This window comes from Cryptomeria japonica, chromosome 6 (assembly GCF_030272615.1).
Source record: "Cryptomeria japonica chromosome 6, Sugi_1.0, whole genome shotgun sequence".
NCBI lineage: Eukaryota > Viridiplantae > Streptophyta > Pinopsida > Cupressales > Cupressaceae > Cryptomeria > Cryptomeria japonica.
In genome coordinates this window covers 580,198,261-580,217,409 of record NC_081410.1, presented here as the reverse complement: position 1 = coordinate 580,217,409, position 19,149 = coordinate 580,198,261, and the positions used below count along the sequence as shown (strand labels likewise).

Sequence of the window (19,149 nt, the reverse complement as noted above, 5' to 3'; positions counted from 1 at the left end):
GACCAAGTATAGTCTTGTGACACAAGATAAAAATCAAACCAGGGAGATCAACCATGCAAACAACATGCACATGACCAACTGACATTTGTTGCTAAGAGTAGGATATGTATTTGGATAAATTGTCAGACTAGGGAAGGATGCATCTCGATGGGCAGGTGATGGATTTGGATGAACTGCCAGACATGGGAAGGATTCATCTCGATGGGCAGGGTGTGAATAGATTGATGGATGACAAAAGATAAGTTGGATGTGCAAGGTCTGCAAATGAGAGGATTTTTTTTTGGATTTGATTAGCATAGTATGGATGGGTGTTTGGATTAGGCACAAGTCAGTGTAAGCTAAGGTGGATGTGAAAGCTCAGTTTGATGGATTGGACAAGATTGGAAAAAGGATAAATTATTAGATAGGATGAAAAGGGGGATGGATGATTAAGTATGATTGGATTGGGGACAAGATTAATGATTGAATTGGAAGAGATGGAGAATAGGATTGGATTAAAAATATAATTGGATAGGATGGGGTGGATTGGTGGATAGGATTTGATTTACTGGAACCAATGACAAGGGAGAACCAAGGATTGGCAAAAGAATGGATGGATGGGGAGATTGATTGGATAGGAGATAAATAGATTGAGTGGATGGATATGGATGGGATATGAAAGAATAAAGGATGGAGGGGAGGATGATGGAGACCCAAGGACTATGTTGCAAAGGAGGAAAATGCCCCACTAAGGGTAGTGGAATGAAGGATAGGAAAGATCGTGGATAATAATGTACGAGATGGAAAGATAATGTGTAATGGATATGGATGGATAGAGGTGTTAAGGATTGTACTTTCTAAAGTATGCATGGATGTTATCTTACCTCTATATTGATCAAGATAAAATGTAGGAATGGATGATGGATTTGGATAGGATGAGGGAATATGTGATGGAGGATATGGATAGTATAGTCAAGATCAAAGATAGGAAAGGAGGATGGACTTAATGTGGATGTCAGTGATGAATTGATGATGAATAGTTAGTACCAAACCGATACTGAGAGGGGGGGTGAATTAGTACTGATAAAAATACATTTCCTTGAACCGGTTTGACTAAGAACCCTACACTTTGACTGGCAAGTAATAACACCGGTCTAAACCGGATTACTACCGGTTAAGCACACTGAAAGACATAAACCAGTAACTCAACTTTCCACACAATCTAACATCTTATTTCCACTTCAACCATATGCATACGCTAGTAATACTTCAACTGAAATGTAAAGACTTGCTTGTTCAACATGCTTTACCTCTTAATAGAGAATAACAAAGCATCACATGACAAGCATCACACATAACACACATATTTTTCACGTGGAAACCCAACTGGGAAAAACCACGATGGGGATGAATACCCACAAGCTGTTCTTTGAACCCTTTTGAAGTCTGCTCTGTTAGGAGCCTAGTCCAATTAAAGACTTTACAATAGGTTCTATTAGGAACCGATCTTGCTAGGGATCACCTGATTAAGGGATGGCTAAAATACCCGGTTAAGGGTTAAACCTTGTTAAAGGTTACCTTGTTAGAGGATTTTTAGAACTCAATGATTTTGAGTCACCCTGTTAAAGGATTTACAGCAAGCCGGTTAAAGCTACCTTGTTAAGGGATTTTCCAACTGTTAAAGTGGTTAGAGGTCAACAGGTATTACAATGATCTGGTAACAGCACTCAATGTCAATGCAAATCCACTTCAGTTCCTTCCTTCTGCACTCACACTCTGCAGATATCTATTCTCATATCTGGTCTAGCAAGAATCACGTATCTTTGCACTTAGATACACACACAAAATTTGCCAACAACCTCAATATGAAAAACAACATCGACCTTATAGGAAACAGATAGGTCGGTAGCATAAACCCTAAACATTTCGATTAAGCAATTCAGTCGGTTCAATACTGACCGTTAATCACATTGCATTGATTACAACAGTCTTGAATAGATTCTCAAGACATTCTCCATCGTTCATTCTTCACTATTTTTTGGAGGCTAATAACCCATCATGTGTTCTCCACCATTTACAGAGACTTCGCACATTCCTGAGGTAGATAGGATCAATCTCCTTCATGCAAGATCCTTCACGCGCACAAGGCTGACATGGCAACACAATATGTTCTTCATTACAATGCTAACACATCACACAATGTCATCAGTTGAGTCACATAGGCATAGAACACTTCAACCGAAAACCCTGAAGCTAAGACTACCAACTAGTAGTCATACCATATGAAACCTTGATACAAAACATTCCATATACCGATTCACATTCCAACATGCCGGTTCGCTTGGAAAAACATACCACTTCACTTTTTTTACATATACCGGTTCACTTGGACATTCATACCGCTTCACTTTTTTGCATATACCGGTTCACATGCAAGTGCTTACTTCAATATACTAGTTCACTCTTCATCATATTGACATCAATGACAACATACAATATCATCATGTCAACATACTCTGCACATATGCCAACAATCAGGATTAGATGGATGAAGCTTGCCCCCAAGTGTAGAGTGCAACAGGATGAGGGGATTACACATGACCCTTGTTTGCCAATTTTTCATCATGGTACTTACCCAAGGCACCAGAAGAAGTGGTTTTCACCATTAGATGAAATGATTTTTCTTTACTTTTTCTGATTTTTTTGCTTTTTTTTGTACTTTTCTTGATTTTTTTTTGAATTTTTGAATTTTTGGAATAGTCTAGATGGATAAGGATGAGGATGAGTGGATATGGAAGATAGTAGATGTGTGAAGGAGGAAGAGAGGACTCAAGAATCTAACTCCATCGATGGTATTCCTTAGTATTGCTTTGAATTGGAGGTATGCTCATAGATGTTGGTAACAATAATAGAGGATGTGAAATGGATAGGGGATGGAAGATGATAATTTGCAAAGGATTGGACTAATGAAATGGGATTGTGAAAAATGGATGGTGGATAATGATGGGGTTTTGAAAAAATTGTGGAAGATCAACATTGACACACACTTTGAAGGGTGGTGGAGTAGTGGAGGAGAGTGTTTTGAATTAGGTGGAGGATAAAGTGTGGATTTTGGGAAATGTGGACCCAAAATAGAAGAGGGGGATGATGGAGTTGGGATGGTGGATTTTGGGACATAAGGACCCAAAATGTATTTTTAAGATGGAGGAGTATTAGATGGAGGATTGGATGACTTATGAATGGATGGAGCTTTTGGATTAGCAAGTTTGGATGCCAATTTTGATTTTACTTTGAGATGCATTGCTTCTTTGAGTAGTTTGGGAATCCACGTAGTTTTTTATTTTTTCTTTTGGGGCCTTTGTGGCCTTTTTTATTTTTGTTTCTTTCAGATCATATTTTTCTTTTGAGCATGTCATTTTGAGGGGACATGTTGATCCTTTGATTTTTGTGGATTTTGAGCTTTATGCTTTTTAGATTGGGCATCCAAATTGCTTGCAATAGCAATGGGATGGGTGCATGAGGATGAGGGGTTGATGGATTTTATGGATGGTGGGATGATGGAAGGAGAGTGTTGGGAGGCATTCAATGATGTGTGCCTTTTTTGATCTTGCGTAGGGATTATTTGAGGTGATGGGGTTGTGGATGGAGGGATATAAGGACCCAAAATGGATGGAAAGAATGGAGGATTAAACTTTTGAACATAGGGTCCCAAAATGGATGTGGAAGATGAGGGATGGTGGTATTTTGATTTATATGAAGGGCCTTTGGATTTAGGAGGAATAGAGGATGTACCAACATCTTGAGCGCTAGCTTGAGGACCCTTATTATTTTTGAAACAAGATGCGAGTCCATTTTGAGGGGGATAAGATGTGGAAAGGAGACTAGGATGTTTAGATGGATTGAGATCATGACATGGAGATGAAGGGATACTTTGAACTTGACTATGAGATGGAGTGGGAGGGGTGATTAGATCATGAGAAGGAAGAGGATCATGCAATGGTGGGAGAGGATTGGGTGCAGGGATCATATGATCATGAGAGTAAGTGGAGGCTATGATATCAATAGATGGAGTGGAGGGTGATGCATCATGATATGGAGAGGATTCTATGATAGAATTATTTGGAACAAGATTTTGGCATATTTGGAATTATGGGGATTGTGTGATGGAGGAGGATATGGAAGCTTTGATGTGAGTAGATGGAGGAATGGGGGTATCATGAAGTGCGAGGGATTGGGATTTTTTTTGAGGTGGAGGTGATTGGGGTGGATGGAGGACTTGAGACAAGGCAACCTAAATTTGAGAAGGGGATTTTGTCTCCTTTGATAGAATGTCTTCGATAAGATTATGGATGATGGACTTGGAGGATGTGGATAATACAGATTTTGGAGGATTGGGATTAGATGGATTGAAATAATGGATTGGAGGATTAGGATTAATGCTTGGAGGATTATAGAGTAAAGGATTTGGATGGGGAGTAGAGGTAATGGATGTGTTGTAAAAGGATGGGGATTGGGATATGGATGGGAGGGGAGATGAAGATATATATGCAGATGAGGGATAATATGGAGACGCGGATGGGGAATAAGATGGATTTCCCTTGTCAAAGGTAGAGGAAGGGTAAGAGATACGATATAGATTGGGATTGGATATAGTGTGTTGAGATAAAATGGATTGGGATATGATAGATGGATGAGAGGTTATGGGATTGACTTGATAGATAGGTTGAGGTGGTTCATGAACTTCCATGAGAATCTGCTCATACCAAGCCTTGAAATTTTGGGTGGCCATGTTGAGAATGAGGGACTAGATTGGAATTTGATGAATATGTTTTGGAGGAGAAAGATGGTGAAGATGATGTTAAATGGAGATGAGGATTAGGATTTGTCTTTGAATGATGATGGATTGGATTTGATTATATTTTGATTGGATTTTATTTGGATTGGACTTGATTTGATTGGATTGGTCCTTGGATTAGGACTTGATTTGATTGGATTGGTCCTTGGATTAGGACTTGATTGGATTGGATTGGATTGGATTGGATTGGATTGGATTGGATTGGATTGAGGAAAAGATTGATTTGGATTAGAATGATACCTTAGCCTTTAGATTGGGACTTAGATGGGAATTGATGATGGATTGGATTAAAGGATTGGATGATTGATTGATGGGGGATTGGATAACCTTATTAGACAGATGGATTGATTGATTGATTAGAATTTTGGAGATTTGATTGGATTAGAAGAAGAATGATTATGGAAGAATGGATAGATAATAGGAAGGAGAAAGGGGAAGGCTACCCAAAGTTGGAGGAATAATTTGGATAGAATTATTGTTTGCGAAAGGATGATTATTTTAATGGATGAAAATGGATTGGGGATTGGAGAATTACTTGGATAGATTTATTGGGGATTGTTTTGATGATTGAAAGAGGAAAGGTTGATTGGTTTGAGGAAGGATGGACTTGGAAAGAGATATCAAGCAATGAATAGATGTTGACCACACATCGCACTATCCTAGGAAGTTGGATGAGGAGGAAAACCTTTTCTTCCTGACTCATGTACACACCCAATAGCTAATCAGAATACAATCACTGAGTCTTGCACAATGGATTATCAACGTCATATTAGTTGACTCTAAATGCTAATGGGAGCATGAAATGGCAAGTCTCTTGGGGGACTTACTATCTCCCTTGCAAAAAGATTATCCACTTTAAGAGGTGAACTGAGTGGCTTCTATTCCTAGGTCTCTTAGTAAGGAATTCCACTTGAATACTACCCCTTGTAGTCGTGCAAGCACGATTGAGGCCTATAGCCCTACAAAGAACCAAGCACAATTTTAGTCACACAAGCGTGATTTAGACCTCAAGGGGCCCTACAAAGTGATCAATATGAGTATAAACTCAAATAGCTCCGTCCTCCAATATTTTCATCTCAAAAGGTCTATTTATTATAGTGAGTTGGAATGCTTGGGTTTTATTTGATGAATAATGATGAATAACTAATACCCTAATCAGTACTAAGAGGGGGGGGTGAATCAGTACAGAAAAAAACTTGCTTCAATATTTTGACACTCTCTTAACACAAATAACCGGTTGTCTATACCACTGTACTTAACCATAGAAATACTGGTTTAACAGAAATGCTTCAAACAGCTAAACCGATTAACCAAAAGTACTTAAAACAACATTCAACATCTATCTCAGATCTTGATAGCTACTTTACCAGTTTAGTCATGCATTAGTTGCATCAATAATACCACAATCATTTAGCACTACTTGCATATTCAAATTTAATCAAAAACTATTCAATCATAATATGAAAACTCACAACCCATAACACATAGATTTTTCATGTGGAAACCTAAATGGGAAAAACCACGATGGGAATGAATACCCACAAGCTTGTTTTGAACTGTTTTGAAGTTTGCTTTGTTAGGAGCCTAGTCTGGTTAAAGACTTTACAATAAGGTTTTGTTAGGAACCGATCCTGTTGGGGATCGTCTGGTTAAGGGATGGCTATAAACCCTATTAAAGGTTGAAACCCTATTAAAGGTTACCTTGCTAAAGGATTTAAAGAACTCAATGAACTTGAGTCACCTGGTTAGAGGATTTGCAACAAGCCTCTTAAAGCTATCCGGTCAAGGGATTTTCCTTTTGTTAAAATGGTTAGAAGTCAATAGGTAAAGCTCTGATCTGATAAGAATGCTACTTGCTAAGGCAAATCCTTTTCAACTCCTCTCTTATGCAATCACACTCTGCAAATTCCACACTCTGGTTTGGAAAGTATCTCAACATGTAGACACAAACATAACATTTTCCAACACAAACAATAACAAACATCATCGACCTTATAGACAACAATTAGGTCGGTAGCATAAACCCTAAACCCTAAACATTTTAGGTTTACAAATTACAAGCAGTCCAATCCTAACTGTTAAATCCATAATATAGAATAAAATGATCTAAAACAAATCTCAAGTCATTCTGCATCGTCCAATCTTTACTGCATCTAGAAATCAGTAACCCATCACGCGCACTTCACACACTGCTCAAAACATCACGCATTCCTAAGGTAGGCATTCAATGCATTCGATCTTCATGCGAAAGATCATCAAGGAAATCCTTCACATGCACATAACTAAAATGGTATCCTTATCCTTATCCTTATTGTTCACAAAAAACCATCGATTGCACTGTACAAGCCATACCAGAAACCCTAGAGCTGAACAGAGACTACCAACTAGTAGTCACACTTAGTGAACCCTGATACCGGTCCACTCCATCCCTATTGACCATAAACACTTCCAATCTTCATAATGGTGCATACCGGTTCACCTGCTTGAGCATATATTGACATCAATGATAACATACATTGTCATCGCTTCATCATATGCCAACATTATCCGTACCCACTATGTACGTTCCCCTCTCACCAAATCGAGAGGGAAGGCCCGCTAAGGGTATACACGCAACAAACTAGAAAGGCTTCAAGGGTCTAGATTTCTGATTGTCTAAATAGACGAGAGCATACTCTCCTACCTCTATACTTTTCTCAAACACATCAAGCAATTTGTTCTTTTACCGCTAATTAGATCTAAGTGCCTAAGGAAATGATTAAAAAGACACAATGTTTTCTTGTGTCTCCTTAGGCAACCTGCAAGAATGATGGATTAGTAGTTTAAGCATTAGATTCTTTGACAAGCATTGGTTCGATTAATAAATTCCTTAACAAGTCAAATCTGCAAACACTTGTTAGGCTATCAAAAAGATGAGAAAATAGAGAACAAGAAGAGGTCAGCATTAGCATTAGCAAATTGATATCAAAAAACCCCTAAAACTCTCCTCTGTTTTGGTACGAGTGAGAAGAAACAATAACTCGTACGAGCTTTCTCACCTGCCCATATGATTTTTCTCACCTAAGCATACAAGCTTTCTCACACATCCATACAAACCAGGACAAACTCGTATGAGTTTTTTCAGGCACTCGTACAACAAAAAAACATAGACCCGTATGATGAAGAAAAGAAACTTGTATGAGTATTAGCAAAAAGAAGAAAGAGAAAAGACAGGAAACTCATACAAGCATCCACACATGACTGTACGAAAATTAGTTGATGCCCATATGAGTAATGAAATAAAGTTATTATGTTTGCGATACAAATTCGTATGATCTTTCGCACTGGAAATGTAACCTACAACTTTTCAAAACATAAAAACTTGCAAAAATGTCAAATTAGGGACGTGGGTCCCACTGGGTGTGCTACAATGAAGACATGTAAATGTGAGAAGGAATGAAATGGTTAGTTAAAACAAGAAACAAGCATAAACACATAAATTACCAAAACTTAATATATCTTCCCAAGCTTGACTCCTTCCTCGAATTGAGCCTTGGATGAAGTGGAGGCGTTGTTGTGCTCCACTTGATTGGATTGACTCCTTTGATGTGGATGTGGATTGATCTCCTTTTCTCAACAAGATTGGGTTATTGAATGTATATGGATTTGAGTTTGGGATTATGATGGATTTGGATAGATTTAGATTGAAAAATTGAAGGATTATGATGGTATGATAGGAAGAAGATAGAAGAGAAATGGGAAGCATAAGAGTAGAAGAATGATGTTTCTTTTTGGTGAGGAAATGATCCTCCAATTTATAGATTGGAGGAGGCCAATGGAGGGCCAAGATTGATTTGATAATGAAGGGCTAGGATTGGTTTGAGGTAGTGGGCATGGATCAAGGATACCTTGAAGGAATAAAAAGGAATATAAAATTCCTTGGAAAAAGGGGGGAAAGGAATTTGAATTTTCAAAATAAGGATGCATAGGGGGATTCAAAGAAATTTGAATTTCTTTGAGAGGCACAATGTTGATGTGACATGAGTGGGGGAATTTAAAATTAGAGAATAATGATAAGTGTGATTATGAGAGATTCTAGAAGAGTTAATTAGGCTAAGTGGGATTAGGAAAAGTGATTTGTAAGAAGCACATGCCTAGGTTAATTAATTAAAATTAATTAACTGAGTGGGTTTAGAGGAAATAATTATTGGAGGGACCTTAGAAGAATAGGAGAATAATTAATTTATTTGATAAATTAATTATTTGACAATAGTGACAGGATTAATTAAATTAGATTTAATTAACACCGAGAGGAATACATATAACACAATTTAAATTAATTAATTATGTTGATCGGCTTAAATTGATTAAATACTGATTTAATTAATTTTAGGTTTCTTCAGGTTTTATCATTCTTGACCTCCTTCCACCTGTAAGGTGGAAATAGCCCAAAAAACATACTTAAAACCAAGAAAAAAGTTCACATGTTTAGTAGTGAACAGCAAAACTAGATATCACTGATGATGGCAATTAGTAATAGACTACACCTATTATATGACCTGTAACTTGGAATTGGACATTTTGGAATGGAGGCATCCTTCCCAATGTTAATAGTAATATCCCGTGGGTTAATATAATTCTTCAATTTACCCATCTATGAATAGGTACAATTTTTTTTATAATTGTAGTACTAATAAAAGATTCAGAAAGAAATGATAACCACCAATAAAAGATTCCATCCCTAAAAAGCCAAAATCTTTTCAACATTTAGCATATCAATTTCTTGAAGGAGATAAAAATCAAACCTTTGGATGCTCTCCCCAATCATGGAACAACTCAGGGGGTTCAACTCTGAAATTACTAACCTGCAACAATGTAAATGATAAATCTTCTTCACTAAAAAGGCAAATGAAAAGGAAGGTAAAAGCAAGATTATGTAATATTCTACTTATCACCAATAAGAATGAATTGAAGACCTTTTGTTTCACTCCATCCACAATAGCCCACATGTATTTTTCCTCTTGTATCTTTTCTTCTTTCAATTGTTTCGTTTCCTGCATTGACACCACAATTTAATAAATATATGCTCAATATTAAAAACATAACAACATAACAACAAAATGTGTCATTTTCTGATGGATAAGGTGTAGCTGAATTGCATATAAATTATTCCACGTGATACAGAGTGCTAATAGCAACTACATTTAAATCCATAAATAGTCCTCCATAACAGTAACAATAAGTAGAGAATAGATTACAACTAAACATTGTATTTACACAAACTTGCAATCAAAACCAATGGATTGGACAAATAAAAATGTTAAATATTAAGAGTAATGATAAATGATTATTGAAGACAATATTGTATGAACAAGATGTTCAAACAAATAAAAAATATTGTATAAAATAGAAAGAGGTTCCATAATTTAGCAATTATATCCCCTATCTATTTGCATAAGTTTGTGAAATGCAGTGTTGCAAAATAATTCTACATTCATTTGAAAAAATCTTATTTTTAACATAAATAATTACAACATTAAAAAAAATGCATTTAAATTGTAAAGATTTCTTAGTGATTTTACATTGTTTATATCATTATATATGAAATTGCTAGAAATACACTAAGTTGTACTAAGGTAGCAACTTACATCTAGATAAGAGAAAGGAAAAAAGGGAAGGGAATGCAACTTCCAGGTGATAGAGGCACATGCAATAAAATAAATGAAAACTTCCTACAACACAACAATATCATTAAAAAATTCTCATAACATAGACTTGAGAAAAAAATATGTATACATTGACTTATCTAATTATACCGAAATGGTTAACTACCTTAACAATATTCATGTTGCATATTAACTCACCTCTATGGTCGTTTGTTTCTTATTTTCATCTTCATTGAGATTCCATTCATAAATTGGGGTAAAGTCACAAAGTTCAAACTTTTGGATGACATGTTTCTTCCCTAGAACTTGCTTCCAATCACTCTAAAAGTTCTCTACGAATTTTGGCTTTGAAGCATAATCTGCACTTTTCATGGCAGCAAACAAAGTGGCAACACCTACAAAATCAAAATAGAGAAGAATCTGCATATTCTTAAAATATTGAACAAGATTATGGATAACAACGTAAATAAATAAACCAAAAAACAAAAAGCTTAATTAACTAGTGAGTCATACTTACAAAAATTCTGAAAAAAATGGTAACACAGTAGCATGTTACAATAGAAAAACACAAAAAGGACAAAAATCAAAACCAACAATATCTCACCTCCTCTTCATCAAGAGAAAGATCAACTGGCTTCCCATCATAAACAATTTTAACTCCATGTGGCTTATAAGGAAGAGGGAAAATTACTCCATTGTGTTCTAGATTTGTCCACTTCTAACCACTTTTGACCTTCACCAAGTCTAGAAGGTAAATTTTATGGACAAAAAGAAAAGTTTTTTTTATTTTTTATGTCAATAAGGGATATGAATGTTGGCCTAAAACATTGTCAAGGTCAAGTGTTATCGATCATCTATCACACATATCAGAGAATTTTGCATTATATGTTGGCCCACCCTAGAAACTTATCAACATGACTAAAAAAATGGAGCACATGAAAGTTCACTCGCCCATAAAAATAAGAAAAAGAAAATACTTCTTACTAAGGGTGAACAAAACTCTTGCTTAAAGTTCCACTTCTAAAATTGGTTATTATAATGAGTCCCAAAGAAGCAAAAATCATTTGGAGAAAAAATTGGCAAACCAAAAGTATTTAAACAAATGAAGTAGATGCATACAAATGAAGTAAACAATTTCCTATGCAATCACCAAAAAGCACATAGAAGGCAATGCTCATAGTAACAATTTTAGGAATACAACTACAATCAAAACATTATGGACACATTGTGAACTTAAGAGGTGAGAAAACAAAAAGATAATTTTTAATGAATTTGATGACCAATGAAAACTCATCTTTTTAGCTAAAAGCTGCATGTTTCAGATGTAAGAAAATTGATTGGAAATAGAAAGAATTCTTAAAAAAGCATCAATAAAACCTAAAAAATTACAAACAAAATCAAATGGTGTTAGTGCCCACAAATATCAAGTGAAGCAACATACTCCTCGTTTGTAACATCTCAGTAGTGAGTTCTCATCTCTTTGGAATCATAAAAATAGTTTTGTAATTCTTTGGGATTCATGTATCTAAAGATGCCTGCCTAATTTATCTCTATAGAGTGAGGTGCCTATAATACTTATCCAATAGGATCCAATACATGTCCTCCAAGCAACTCTTTCTCAAAGGATACAAAACACCAAAATAAATAAGCTACAAGTTAACTCTCTATGGTTCCATAGATATATTAAGTTCAAAATAAACAAAGACATTGAAATAAAAGCGAGATGACAAACAATAACTTGAACATATAAATAAAAGTATATAACGAAAAGAAAATTCAAATTAAATAAATGTCAGTTAATCTGTGGTTCTAAGAAAATTGAACAAGTCTTTGCAACTACAAGCTATACAAACCCATCTTAAAAAGGCTTCCAGAAAATTTTGAAACTACTTCACAAATTAATGTTCAAACAAAAGATTTTGTCGTAATTTTCCATAAAATATGGCACCACTGTAGAGATTCAAAAATAGTTAGAAGAGTATACAAGGACAACACCAACCAGAAGCATTATTTAAAAGGTTTTGGTGCGGATTAAGTAAAACATGGCCCTTACACAATTTCAATTAAGATCTATGCTATTTTTAGCAATAATATGCCACCTGTTGCTTTTAAAGACTGCTATTGTAGGGCTGCCAACATATTTTGACAAAAAGGGGAGTGTAAATGTGTTATTGCAGTCACATATGGTTTTTGATTTGTTGTCCTTAAAAGAAACAACTGAAATCCACATTAGTGTACTTAAAAGGCATTCCCAGATCAAGAAAAATAAAAGTATATCTCATAATCATTACTTATAAACAAATCCAAACCATCTAGTACTATTAATGAAAATTGTTTCATACAGACACATTAGGGTAGACAAAATAATTTGATTTACAATTCTTTTAAGCATTCAAAATCTTTGACAAAAATTATGTTCAAGTCCTTAAAAGATGCATTTTGACATTCAAAGTAGAAATGTTGGTAAATTTTAAGATGAGAATTCATTGATTTCAATGAAAAAATTAATTAGGATGGATAATCACACTACTTCTTGTTGTAGTTATTTATTAATTCTAAAATAACTGAGATAGAATGGGTTGTTCATTAGTTCAGACAAACTTGTTGCATTAGGAACATAAAAGAACATGATCTTTTGCACACCTCAAATATGAAGAAAGTTATCATTGGTTCATACATCACCTTTACCTTGATAATATTGAACAAAATAATTTGGAATAATGAGCATTTTAACTTAATGAGAACTTCTAATAAATCTAGGATTTAGTTTTCTTCTTATTCAATGATAAATTTTGTGTGTGATCTTTTGTAAGACCACTATGCCTTAAGTTTGAGTGTGTCTAATATTTTCATTTAATTAATATACATGATTTTTAATTGTCATGTATTTTATTTTAGGTAGTTTGTTGGGTGTGTTCTATCATTTATTAGTACTTATGGTCAATGCTTTTACATGCTAATATTTAGACATTATCTACTATATTGCGGTCATAATTAATATCGTCTATTTTTTCATTACTTGTGACAAGGTTCTAGTTTTGGTTGTTTGATTGTTTTGGTAGGCCTGATTATGGTAGTGGAGGTGCATTGGGGAGTGGTTTATCTTTTCTTGAAGATGGTACTATACTAGAAACCAGGTCCTATTTTTTACCCAAGGGTGTGCAAGGGAGTGTAGGCTTTGTCTAGTTTTATGAAGTGTTCCCTAAATGCAAATTTTGTCAGCATAGTTCTGCAATGCTCTCATATATCAAGAATTATTATTATTTCTAATTCAAGATTTCAAAATTTAGATGTTTGTTACATCTGAACAGTCCATTCTTTCACCATAACATGGTAAACCCTTGTTGTAATATGTATAGTTATTCATTAAATTATGGACTACATTACTAATTAATTGGATTATGGATTCTTTCTTATAAGAATTTTGTTTGAATATTGTGATTTCTACAAATTAGTAGGCAGATGTATAGGAACACTTATTCTATATTGTTCACTTTTCAAAAGTAAATGCATTTGCAAAAGAAAATAAATAATTGCAAACAGAAAAAATATGTTCAATATTACAAGCTTTCTTAGGTTGAGAGTAATATCTATCTGAAATTTGTATAAACATATTTTTTAGCTTGAAACATTTCACTACATAATAAACCAAAATTTGTTGTGTAACATAACCCTAGAAATAAATTTGTTACATGAACTTTGAGCTTAGGAACACCTATTATCTATGGGTCATAAACAAGTGCATAAGTTCATATCACTCAAACAACCAAGAAGAAGGAAAGCTACAAAAAAATATCATGTTAGGAACTGAATATGTCAATGTGCCTAGCAGATGAGATGTTTGAATATAATGAATTCATTACTAGACCATGGTTAAGTTCATATTGTCTAAATTACATCCTTGAGATCTTACAGATCAATACACAGTGCAAAAAATATACATCTTTCACAAAGTGAACAAAAGAAAGAATAGAAAGAACCATCTTGTGATCATTGTATACAAAGAAATACTTATGAATGAAATTCAACATATATTAAGATACACTGAGATTATGTAATGGCTCATTATGGTCAAAATAATGTAATGTTAAGATACAGAGACATTATCTAATGGAAGTTACAAGTCAAAATAATTAATGTTTGTATGTCATGGTAAGAAATAGTGAAATTTTGAGTGATTACCCAATAAGGAAACAAAAAATTTAAGTTCTGAAGCGAGTGTGCAATATGCACTATTATTCTATAGTATATATTTTTTTTTCAATGCGTACATGAATGGATACAAGGCAATTTACATTGTTTTCTTTTAGTAGGATGCTCATGAAAAATACAAATTTATATAAAAAAAAAATTTAGAGGTGGTTTATTTCCAAACTAGGGTCATCTATCTACATTGAGTCAACTATGACCCATGCATGAATTGCTCCCACATAATTAGTTTATGTAGTAATACTAATGAGTATATTGCATTAAATCTTTTATTATTAAGGAGTTTGAGTTTAAGGATGTTTTTTCTTCTATAAACAATAAAATATTGCAATTTTATAGCATATATTTGATAACTGTAGAAATTGTTTCAATGATAAGTCATTTTATGTTGGGAAATAAAATATTACCTTCATCTAGGGTTTCATTTGGCTCAAAATACAGGAAATAAATTGATACTTTGAATAAAAATCAAACTTATTGACTCAAATTGAAGCTATGATACTCAATAAATTTTACTTCAAACAAGTTTGAATTTATCCAACTGCTCCCTCATATGGAACTAACTATGAAAGTATATAAATTACCAGTTATATATGGGCGCCAATTTATTGCATAGTCGTTTTCCCAAAAAAAGAATTACCACTTGCAACTCCCAGAAATCATTCTCCTGTCGTCCAAGAAAATATTTTATGTCCTTTATCTTTGTAAAGTTGTTAACATAGGTTAATCCTTAGAGTAACTGGCATGTATCTTCCAGCTGCATGTGTCCTCCAACAATTTTCATGTCTAACGTCCAGTGCCTTAATATTAGGCATAAGTGTGGCTGCAAGATAGTAACTTATTTCAAAATTTCACCAGAAAAATGAATTGGGTTGTATGTGATTCAATTTAAAATAAAAGTAAGTTAAAGAACAACTCACAAATCCGGATAAAGGTTTAGGGCTTGATTTTCCTAGTATTGATATTTTTTCTCTTTATCTCCTTTAAGAGATGAAACCTCTTTTGCAAGAAAATAGATAGTCAATATGAAAAAAAGAGTTGCAATGTAGCGAAGTTCTTGACAAATGTTAGTGGGACAATTTTGAAAATTAGGAACCAACTTTCATGTGAAATAATCTGCAAAATGTATCAGATTATATTGCTAGTGGTTATGTCATTTTTCTTTGTGATTGACTTATAAAATTTAATAGTAGAAGAGTCCAATAACATTGGAATATTATTATCATTAGTTCTTTGAGAGAATATTGAGAGTAAAAATTTTTAACATCCCAAGTTTGAAATGTTCAAATCCCATAAGTAACAAATATTGACCAAAAAAATTATTATCTTTCACCAAACAACCTAAATGTCTAAGCATTTTTGCCATAGTACTATATCATTAACAAGTGGACTTAGGAGTAACAATAGACTTAGGAGTAATAAAGAAATAGAATAGAAATAGATCATATGCTATTTGAATCTAGTAGAAAGTGAGGCCTTTGCAAGCATTAAATATGAAGACATAAAGACTTCACGCACTGTTAGTCACGTTGTTATCTCCATAGTAAAACATGTCAATTTTAAAACATTGAATTCATCCAAGTTCAAACATCTATTGAAACTCATTTCTTTGAAACTTATGAAGTACTTCATATTTTTTAATGAGTTGAACTATGGCATTTTAAACAAAAATCATTGATTAGTAATCTCAATCATCTGTAGTTTAATGATTAATCCTAGTCATTTAAGTTGTTTGAGTCTAGTTGTAAAAGGTTGTAGGCTAGATATGTCATTTTGTTGCATCACAAAATTACTCACTTATCAAGAAAGTCAACAATGTTTAGATTGAGTTATAGTGTTGCATCTCACTTGCATTTTTTTTTTTGGAAATTTGAATGTACGCACTCTCAATCATCATTGATTATCAATCTCAATCATTTTTAGTTTAATGGTTAATCCTAGTCATTTAAGTTATTTGAGTCTAATTGTAAAAGGTTTTAAGCTAGATATGTCATTTTGTTGCATCACAAAATTACTTACTCATCAAGAAAGTCAACAATATTTAGATTGAGTTATAGTGTTGAATCTCACTTGCAATTTGTTTTGGAAATTTGAATAGGAGTTTGTGGTTTGTAGTTTTCAATTTTGCAGAACTGCAAATGGGCTCGAAAGTGTTTGAGTGCATGTTAAAGAAGGTGGCATTATGAGCAATTAGATCACCTGCCTAGTGGGAGTTTAGAATTGTAATGTGAATTTACGTTTGTAATGTGAAGGGTTTGAAGTAATAGTGTTGACAGATAACCAGATTTCATGTGCATGTTTGTTAGTTGCAAAGGTGTAATGCATATAAACTTTGACAAATGCATGTTCTCCATAATTCTAAATTATATTTAATAATTGAGATGATATAAATGTTTACAATAAAATCAGACATGTTGGTTTAAAACTATGGAAATGAAGAACTCTAATGCAACCTTTCAATTTCCAAATTACACTTCAACTTTATGTTCTTGTTGAAATTCAATTTGTAGAAGTTGTGTAGTTTATTTGCATTCTCACAAAAATTTGCAAATTGTACATTCATCTCTGCATCCCAAAATCCCTCATTTGAAAAAATAGAACTCGTGAAAATTTATGTGTAATATACAAAAAGATTTTGAGAGAGAGGTGTTCAAATTTTATGCATTAACAAAACCCCTTTAGAGAATTGAAATGAATAGATCTGATTTATAGTTGTTAGATTTCAAACTAAGAAATCCTTTTATTTTTCAAATACATGTTTATTTTATACTCTTTAAACCACTTATGGAACAAAATTTATTATCTAGCAAAAATAGTAGTGAAGTAATCTGAAACTTTGTGGAAACAGAGTGATAGTGTTTTGTCTCATTGCTTGACCCTCTGAATACTAACTACGTTTTCCAATCCCTCTTTTCCTTCTCAACAACCAACAACCAATGAAATATTTACATCTTCAAAATCTACAAGACAAAATGGAATGGGTTGCAGTATCTGCATTGATAAGGGAAAGCCTTTGCAAATAATCAGAATGTGACATGTAAAAAATTTCCCAGCACCCAAAGCTCTCCCTTTTGTTCATAATTTTCCATTGCAAATATATTTTTTCTCTTATTATTAAAATGTGTATGAAGAGGGGTTGTATTGAATACTAGGGGGCAACATTCAATAAAATTACCTAGTTTAAATTTTGCCTAAAATGAGGTTTTACAATAAATTGTAAGGAAGCAAAGGTGTGCGGAAATGCTTCCTATGCTAATCTTGAGAGGACGAATATGCAAATTTCAACTTAACTATTACAGAGATCACAAGAAGCACATAGAGTAGAAATAAAACAATAAACACATAACATAGTGATTATCGTGGGGAAAACCCATACAGGTGAAAAACCCCACACTCTAAAACCTGCATAGTATATTAACAAATCAACAAGAGATTACAATACACTTGCAATGAAAGTTCTTACAAGAGAATCACCTCAACTCAAGCTCGGAGAGTCTTCACTAGCATCCTTCTAGCACCCAGCCTTGCAAACCAAACTCCATCATACAAACTCCTCTCCAAGCCCTCATTATATAAGAATTTTACAACCTGGAAACCATTTGTGGTTTTACAATACCATGGGGAAAACCTCCATGATACATGTTGCCCACCCCTGACATTTGTTTTTCCAATATAGGAAAACCAGGTTAAAAATAGTTACTCACGTCCAAACTCTTATCCCCTACTTTTGAGCCTCATAACCAACATGAAATGTGTCATATAATCTCTAAAAATGGCCCTCCTATATTATACTATGGACAAGGCATCTTTTGACAACTCATATACCTTTTTCCAAGGCACCGACACATGGGAAACCTCCCAACTACATTTGGAACTATTTACTGAAAATTGCAAGGTTGAGACACATGTATCTCAACATTCTCCCTCTTGTCGGATACCTTGCAAGAGTCAAGGGATCCATATTACCATGGACTCAACAATTAGGGGCCAAGAGGTCCATAGACTCTAAACACCATCTGAACTTCTCTATGCTCACGGACTTAGTTAATGAATCAACAACATTCACCAAAGTTTCTACCTTCTCTAGCTTCACCCTGCCATCCTCAACCATATCTCTCACAAAATGATATTGTACATCAATGTGTTTGGTCCTGGCATGAAAAGTTGGGTTCTTCACTAGGCAGATTGCACTCTAACTGTCACTATAAATTGTCACTGCACCCTGTTTAAACTCTATATCTTAACACAATCTCTTAAGTCAAATGGCTTCTTTCCAAGCATGAGTAGGTGCCATATACTCTACCTCTGTAGTGGACAAAGCAACCACATCTTGTTGCTTGCTCATCCAACAAATTGTACCACCAAATAATGTAAACATATATGCACTGGTGGATCTTCTTCTATCAACATTACCAGCCCAGTCTGAATCCACAAAGCCTCTAATATCTAAGGAATGCTCAT

At 34.1% G+C, this 19,149-nt stretch overlaps 1 pseudogene; it reads right to left on the bottom strand.

The window, feature by feature from the left end:
• The window catches only part of LOC131035661 (DNA topoisomerase 1 alpha-like), a 54,597-nt pseudogene that overhangs the window by 12,748 nt on the left and 22,700 nt on the right, over nucleotides 1-19,149 (bottom strand).